At 44.2% G+C, this 9040-nt stretch overlaps 2 pseudogenes; both read left to right on the forward strand.

Annotated features, from left to right (window-relative positions):
* Positions 1–1064: 1064 nt before the first annotated feature.
* LOC116071850 lies at positions 1065–1189 on the forward strand (annotated as a pseudogene).
* Positions 1190–6726: 5537 nt separating this feature from the next.
* Positions 6727–7466, forward strand: LOC116104566 (annotated as a pseudogene).
* The last annotated feature ends 1574 nt before the right edge of the window (positions 7467–9040 follow it).

Raw genomic sequence — 9040 nt, forward strand, 5'->3', positions numbered from 1 at the left:
GGGCAGAGGCAAAGAGATGACCCCAAGCTAGGACCCAGAAGATCCTAAGTGAATTAAGGGGATGGCAGATATTGAGCATTGAATTGTTTACGCTATTTAAGTTTGGTCTTACCCTGTCCAGACTGTGATCATGCCCTCTTCCTATTTCTTTCCTCTTGAAATAAAAAAAAAAAAAGGTACTTGATTTATGTTTTAATATTCTGTTGAGAGATATAATAGGGCCTTTGGTAGGCCCCCAGACCTTAGCACAACTGACTCCATGATAGAAGTTCCACTGAGGTTGTAAAACTCAGCACATAGACAGCACCACCAGCCAAAATGAAAACAAAGACCGAATTCATGAAGGTCCTTGCTCTTCCACTTCTGTTGTTCTACTTCTGGTTATTATTGTTAGTTGATGTCAACCCAAGACATGGTTTTTATGATTACAAGCTCACCCTAATAAAAGCTCAGGGTTACACTGGAATCCTAAACATCCAGTCTGGTCTCCAGCCAACAGGAAAAAAAAAAGTGCTAAAGAGTTAGGGCCACAGCTATGAGAGCCAAACACTGAAATTCCAGACGCCAGAGACTGGGCTGTTCCTATTCTATGATGCAGCAAGACAATGACCGAAGCAGTATGGGAAAGAGCCTGTAAGAGGTCCCTTTTTACCTAAGGTCTATTCAGGTTAACAGGCTAGCTTTATTTATGTATTTATTTATTTTAATTTATTTATTTTGGTTTTTCGAGACAGGGTTTCTCTCTGTAGTCCTGGCTGTCCTGGAACTTACTCTGTAGACCAGGCTGGCCTCGAACTCAGAAATCCGCCTGCCTCTGCCTCCCAAGTGCTGGGATTAAAGACACGCGCCACCACTGCCCAGCAACAGGCTAGCTTTAAAATGTATGTCTAGCTCCCTGTCTTCGCTAACTTTGTTAAACTTTAACTATCCTGATAAACTGAATCATACAAAAAATTGTGATATCTGTAATGGGACACTATGTAAACACCAGGAAAGTCAAGTTACTAGTCCCTCTACGGACTCTTTATGATTAAAAGCTTATTTGGATACTAAAGAACTTCAACCCTGCCCCTAAGGGTGTTGGACTACTGTGTCACATGCGTGTCAGTAAGTGGTTGAAAGGAAAGAGGCCATATCTACACTCAGTGTGCTGACCCACAGACATCTAAAGGATGAGTAGCCTAGCCTAACACTCCTGAAGCAAGCAAGCCGGAGATGACCACGGTGCCATGCAAGCCCAGACAGGATTCTAGGGAGTGATCAATCGGAAGACGAGAAGAACCCCACCTGGGACCATGGGCCCTAGGCAGGAGTAAACCCAAGACAGAGGACCTGCATGAGGCTACTTGGGTGAGGAGCAAGCCTGAAATGACCCCCAATCTGGTGCTGCACAGGCCTGGGTGGGGCAGACCATCCTCAAGATGACGTCTGCCCAGCTCCATAATGCACAAGCCAGGCATTGTATTCCTGAGACCACTCCTGAGACAACCACAGACCTTCAGAGACCTGGGGTATCTTAGAGAGAAGCAGATAAGTGGTGGAGAAATGGAAAGGGAAGGAACAGAGATGTGGGCACAGTGAAAAGAGACAGAACTGGAGATTTGAGGGTAGTGAGGAACAGCCTGATGCGAGAAGCCAGTGATGATGCCACCTGGGACTATGGTGGGGTCCTGGCCTGCGCTGCCACCTGGGGCCACGTCTGGGCTCCCAGCCCTGCAGAAGCAGGGATCTGTTATCACCAAAAGCCTGACTGATGTCCCTGATCACCTGGGCATGGAGAGAGAGAGACAGAGAGACAGAGAGAGAGACAGAGACAGAGACAGAGAGAGAAACAGAGAGAGGGAAAGAGAGAGAGAGAGAGAGAGAGAGAGAGAGAGAGAGAGAGAGAGAGAGAGAGAGAGATGGCTTAGCTGTTAAGAATGCTAGCTGCTTTTCCAGAGGTCCCGAGTTTAATTCCCAGCAAGCAGCAACATCTGTAAATGAGATCTGGTGCCCTCTTCTGGCCTGCAGGCACACATGCAGGCAGAACACTGTCTACCTAATAAATGCCCGTCTCTCGACAGGCAGGTGTATTAGCTAAAATAATGCTACAATACTATAGGGCGCTCCACCTGCTCTATGCAAAACAAAAATGGCTTTAGAGAAATTTGTCCTTTCTATGCTAGCCAATCAAATACAATTAGAGAGTACCTAACCATGATAAGAAACTATCTTAAAACCAAATACTTGCCAGGCAGTGTGGTGCACACCTTTAATCCCAGCACTTGGGAGGCAGAGGCAGGTGGATTTTGAGTTTGAGGCCAGCCTGGTCTACAGAGTGAGTTCCAGGACAGCCGGGGCTATACAGAGAAATCCTGTCTCGAAAAACAAAAAACAAAAACAACAACAACAACAAAAACCAAAAAAACAACAACAACAAAAAAAAAGAGAAAAAAACAACAAGAAAATCAAATACTCAAACCAGGGCTGGAGAGATGGCTCAGTGGTCCAATTGATCTTCTGAAGGTCCTGAGTTCAAATCCCAGCAACCACATGGTGGCTCACAACCATCAATGAGATCTGATGCCCTCTTCTGGTGTGCCTGAAGACAGCTACAGTGTACTTATTTATAATAATAAATAAATCTTTAAAAAACAAATACTTAAACTAACAGGATGGGAGTATCAGCCCCTACCCAGCTGGTGTCCCCACTGACTGTCCTAGTTTTTGCCACTGCAGGTCCCCAGTCTTCCTCCTAAGAGTCCTCACAATCAGGCCATGTGTCTTCTAGTATATAGCAAATTTAGTTTGCTGTCAGATTAAAAAAAAAAAAACACTAAAATACTTACCATCCATTGGGTAATTTTTAGACCATAAAACAATTAGAAATGGAAAAAAAAACTGTCAAGGTCTTGACAAGACCACAGAAGTTAAGGAGTGGAGAACCAGCTGGACTCCATTTTCTACTCAGGAGCCATTTTGAGTCTGCAGCTAAGCTAACTTTCTGTTTACTTTTTAACTTTCTGTTTCCTGGAGACTAATCCGACACTCTGTTGTGAACCAGTTCCTTGAGAATGGTCTGTACCCATTGTTCAAGGAAGGCTTCCCAACTGATTCCTTTACTTCTGTAACCATGCTTGTTTGAAAAAGATCCCCTATCTTGCAGCATTGCTCTATAAATAAGGGTATGAGAACCTTTGGCTTCTTGGTCCATGGGCCCCACCTTAGTGGGAACCAGCCACTGGAAGCTCTCTGGAGTGCATAGTAAAGCGTGCTTTGATTTCGCCATACTTTGTGTTTGTAGTCTTCCTTCCTTCATTCTTTCTTTCCTTCCTTCCTTCCTTCCTCCCTTCCTTCCTCCTCCTCCTCTCTCTCTCCCTCCCTTCCTTTCTTTCTTTTTTAAAATATTTATGTATTTATTTTATGTATATAAGTACACACTGTAGCTGTCTTCAGACACACCAGAAGAGGGCTTCGGATCCCATTACAGATGATTGTGAGCCACCATGTAGTTGCTGGGATTTGAACTCAGGAGCTCTGGAAGAGCAGTCAATGCTCTTACCCACTGAGTCATCTCTCCAGCCTGTGATGGTGGTCTTTCTACTCAAATCTGTCGGGTTAACAACCACTGGGAGAGGGAGTCATCTCCTTCCGTGGTGTAGCCACTGGAAAGTTGCCATGCTCTAGTAAATAGCCCCATACCCACACAAGTGACCCTAAATAACCAAAATGGGACACACACACACACACACACACACACACACACACACACACGCGCGCACGCGCGCACGCGCACAAATGCACCATGAAAGAGAACAGTGAGAACAATTAAACGGCTTATCCAGTAATAATCCCTTCTGCCCAGCCTGATGATTGAAATTCAGTCCCCAGAATCCACAAGAAAAAAAAAGTTGGATCCAGTTGTATGCATTTATAACCCTAGAATAGTGGTTTTCAACCTGCAGGTTGTGACCCTTCACAAATATCAGATGTCCTGCATATCAGATATTTACATTATGATTCATAACCATAGCAAAAATCACAGTTATGAAATAGTAACAGAAATAACTTTACACCACAACAATAGGAACTGTATTAAAGGGTCACAGCATTAGAACTACTTTCCTAGAGTATCTACAGCAAGATAAAACAGAAGAATCACCCAGTTCATGGACCAGCCAGCCTGAAGTACACAGGTGGCAGAAACAAGAGAGACCCTGCCTCAAAATAGAGGAGGGGCTGCAGGGGTAGGTCAGTTATTGAACATGTCTATTTGCTGCTGCTGTTGTTTAAGACAGGACATTACTATACATTCCTGGATGACCTGAAACTCCCTGTATAGACAAGGCTGGTCTGAAACTCCCAAAGATCTGCCTGCCTCTGCCTCTGCCTCCGCCTCCGAGCGCTAGGATTAAAGGCGTGCACCACCACACCCAGTCCACCATGTAGCGTTTTTGCAGAGGACCCCCATTCCAGTCCTAGCACCCATTCCAGGTGGCTCAGGCTCACTTGTAACTCTAGCTCCAGGGGATCTGATACCCTCTCCTAGACTCCATGGGATCCAACACTTACACATACACAAACCCACAAATACATATATATGTAATTAATAAAATAGATCCTTTTTTTAAAGGTGGAAGAAAAGAATCAACTCCCTCAAGCTGCCCTCTGGCTTCTGTTCACGTGTCATGGCACATACAGACCAACACACATACATTATAAATAAATAAATGCATTTTTTTAATATTAAAAGATATGCTGGTGTCCTAGTTAGGGTTTTACTGCTGTGAACAGACACCATGACCAAGGCAACTCTTAGAAGGACAACATTTAATTTTGGTTGGCTTACAGGTTCAGAGGTTCAGTGCAGTATCATCAAGGCAGGAGCATAGCATCGTTCAGGCAGGCATGGTGCTGGAGAAGCTGAGAATTCTGCATCTTCATCTGAAGGCTGCTAACAGAATACTGGCTTCCAGGCAGCTAGGACTAGGGTATCAAAGCCCACCCACAGAGACACCCCTACTCCAGAAAACCACACCTCCAAATAGTGCCACTCCCTGGGCCAAGCACATACAAACCATCACAGTTGAAGAGATGGTTTGGTGGATAGGGGCATTTGTTGCTCCTGCACAGGACCCAGTTTGATTTCCAGCATCTACACAGGAGTTCACAATCACCTGGAACTCCATTTCCAGGGGTCTGATACCCTCTGCAAACCTCCATGGTCACCATGTATGCACGTGGTATACACACATACATGCAGGCAAAACACTTAAATATTTTTTTAATTAAGCCTATGTGGTCACACATGCCTTTAATTCTGACACTCAGGAAGCAGAGGCAGGTGAATCTCTCTGAGTTCAAGGCTAGCCTGGTCTATATAGTGAGTTCTAGGACAACCGCGGCTATAGAGACAGCCCCTGTTTCAAAACAAAACAAAAAAAATTATCATAAAAGAAAAAGAGAGAGATTAGGTGTGCTTACTCTGAGGAAGGAGTAAGTGTGCCTGGAAGAGAACTAGTCTTTTGAGGTTCAGGGATGCTAGGTGCCGGGTGAGTGACTAGATGGGACATGGCTGTAATGTCTAGTCTAGAAAATCCTGGACAGACCAGCAATGTCTAATTTATGTAAGGAATTCAGTATAAGTACTCAGGATTAAATGTGAAATGACACATCAAGAGTTGCAGGGAACGAGGTTTAATTATTCCAGACTATTTTCTTCTTTCTCCATGTCATTTTTCTTGTAAATATACAAATACAAGTATAATTTAGCCAAGTGGTAGTTGCTCATCCTAGCACTCAGGAGGCAGAGGCAGGTGGATCTCCTAGTTGGAGGCCAGCCTGGTTTACAGAGTGAGTTCCACACCAGCCAGAGCTACACAGAGAAACCATATCTCAAATGAAAAAATGAAAAAAAAAAAAAGAAAAGAAAGAAAAGCCAGGCGGTGGTGGCTCACGCCTTTAATCCCAGCAAGCACTTGGGAGGCAGAGGCAGGCAGATTTCTGAGTTCAAGGCCAGCCTGGTCTACAGAGTGAGTTCCAGGACAGCCAGGGCTACTCAGAGAAACCCCGTCTTGAAAAACCAAAAATAAATAAATAAATAAAAAAGAAAGCTAATTTCCATAAGCTTTTTCTTTCTTTTTTTTTTAATTTTTTTTAAAGATTTATTTATTTTATATATTTGAGTACACTGTAGCTGTCTTCAGATCCACCAGGAGAGGGCACCCGATCTCATTACAGATGGTTGTGCGCCACCATGTGGTTGCTGGGATTTGAACTCAGGACCTCTGGAAGAGCAGTCAGTGCTCTTAACTGCTGAGCCATCTCTCCAGCCCCCTCCCATAAGCTTTTAAAGCCGGGCAGTGGTGGTACACACCTTTAATCCCTGCACTTGGGAGGCAGAGGCAAGTGGATTTCTGAGTTCCAGGACAGCCAGAGCTATACAGAGAAACCCTGTCTCGAAAAACCAAAACCAAAAACAAAAACAAAAACAAAAAACAAACAAACAAACAAACCCAAAAAAGTAGAGTTTAACCTCACTATAAATTAAAAAGTAAAAAAAAAAAAAATCATTGTCCTGACTGGACACTCCTTTTTCTCTTTCTCTCTCCTTTTTTTCTTTCTATTAAAACAGTTTAGATTTTTTTTTCCCCTCTCATTAGACAACAAACAGATGGCGCTTACTAGATGCAATGCTAACCAAAGAGTTGAAACAGCTGATGCAAAGTTTTTCAACCCAGAGGTCACATGAACCTTCCGGGCCTAGGCCTGGGGAATCTCAGTGATAGACTGAGCCTGGCCACGCCCGGCTGGAGTGTCGGCCCTAAGGATCCTAGGGCTTCCTGGGACCACCCCCTGACCTTCAAGTTTCACGATGGAGTCATTGTTGCAACTGATTCAGGAGCCACAGTAGGGGCTTTTATTGTCTCCCAGACCAGGAAGAAAGTCAAAGAGACCAATCCTTATCTTCTGGGCTGTGTGGCTGAGGGCATAGCTGATTGCAGCTTTCTGTGATCAGTTGTTGGCTCAGCAGTGTGGAATCTCTGAGCTTTGAAAAGATGAATACATCTCTGTTGCAGCGGCCTCCAAACTGCTTGCAAACGTGATGTACCAGCCTGACGGCATGGGGCTGTATGCGGACACCGTGTTCTGTGGCTTCGATAACAGAGCCCCTGCCCTCTACTGTGTGGACAGTGAAGGCAACCTGATTTCTGGAACCGCTTTCTCTGGGTTCTTGCTTTGCATAAGTTTTTTGGGACATTAATCAAGGCGACTTTCATGACCTAGAAGTGAAACGGACCTGCTGAGCCATCTACCGAGCCACCCACTGCCTCCGGAGGTGTAGTCAGCCCCTCTCCCGTGCGGAGGATGGCTGGATCCGAGTCTCCAGGGACAGGGTGGCTGATACACAAGACAAGCATAGAGCGCCTGTGCCCCAAAGGAGAGCAAAAGTGGCTGCTTGCACCTGTAGGAATGGCTGTCATTAGTTGGAATACATGACACAGCACCCCACCCTGTAGTGTTATTCCAGTACCTTTTGTAAATCTCGGAAACATGGACATTTTCATCTAATGCCAGAGGAAGCTTCTCTGATGATGGCTGGGCATAACAGAATGTCATCGGGAGTTATTTTAAGAACAGTAGTATTTGGTTTTACCTCAGGTCCCTAGCCTATCTAGTTTCAGGTTCTTGGTCACCTTAGCAGTGTCAGGTATGGGTTCCATCTTGTGGAGTGTGTGTGTGTATTTTTTTTTCTTTAAGAATTATTTATTTTATGTATATAAGTACACTGTAGCTGTCTTAAGACACACCAGAAGAGGGCGTCAGAATTGTTGGGAATTGAACTCAGGACCTCTGAAAGAATAATCAGTGCTCTCTCCAGCTTCGTGCGTGTGTGTGTGTGTGTGTGTGTGTGTGTGTGTGTGTGTGTGTGTGTTCTTAGCTACTGAGCCATCTCTTCAAACCTGAGAAAATTCGTTTTACATCTCATATCAAACAGAAGTATTCCTAGTTTGGCTAGAGGCTCAGAGGGTAATGCACAGTAAAGCCAGGCAGCGGTGGCGCACGCCTTTAATCCCAGCACTTGGGAGGCAGAAGCAGGCGGATTTCTGAGTTCGAGGCCAGCCTGGGCTACAGAGTGAGTTCCAGGACAGCCGGGGCTACACAGAGAAACCCTGTCTCGAAAAACCATAATAATAATAATAATAACAACAACAACAACAACAATAACAACAACAACAACAACAAATGCAGTAAATAAAATATTCCTAAACCCAAGCAAGTAGTTCATTTTTAAAAAATAATACTTGAACTCTAACCACATTTCAGAATAGAATTAAGACTTCAAGTCATTTACAGAAAGCAGGCGGGTTAGGCTGTATTTGCTGATGTCTACTGCCCTCTAGTGGAAATCAGTTGATAAAACCAGTGTCCAATTTATATACAGTACTGTTTCAAGTTACAATGTTTTCCTATGGTCTCCACTGTAACCCGTGAAACAGACATTGTTATTTGAGTCAATATTTTAAAAAATAATATTTTTACTTGTTTGTTTCTGTTTGTCTTTGGTTGGTTGCTTGCTTTTTTGAGATGGATTTGTATGAAACCCTGGCTAGCTTTGAACTCACTATACAAACAATAGTGACCTTTAACGCCTCATGTCTCCGCCTCTATAGGCATTTACAAGCTCTTAAGTCTCCTGACTTTACAGGCATGTGCTACCATGCTGGACTCCAAAATTCTGGTTTTTTGAAGACCTCTCAATCATAATAGTGCTAATGGTCAAGGTGGGCCTCACTTGAAGCAAAAAGATTCTGTGTTTAGGATGTGGGATTAACAACGTGTTGCCCCTAGAGGCACAAGGCTATTAATCCCAGCACTCAGGAGGCAGAGAGAGGCAGATCTCTGTAAATTCAAGGCCAACTTGATTTGCCTACTGAGTTCCAAGCCAACTAGAGCTACAAAGTGAGACCTGGTTTTAAAAAAAAGGAGGGGGGCTGGTGAGATGGCTCAGCAGGTAAGAACACTGACTGCTCTTCCGAAGGTCATGAGTTCAAATCCC

Source organism: Mastomys coucha, unplaced genomic scaffold, assembly GCF_008632895.1.
Source record: "Mastomys coucha isolate ucsf_1 unplaced genomic scaffold, UCSF_Mcou_1 pScaffold22, whole genome shotgun sequence".
NCBI lineage: Eukaryota > Metazoa > Chordata > Mammalia > Rodentia > Muridae > Mastomys > Mastomys coucha.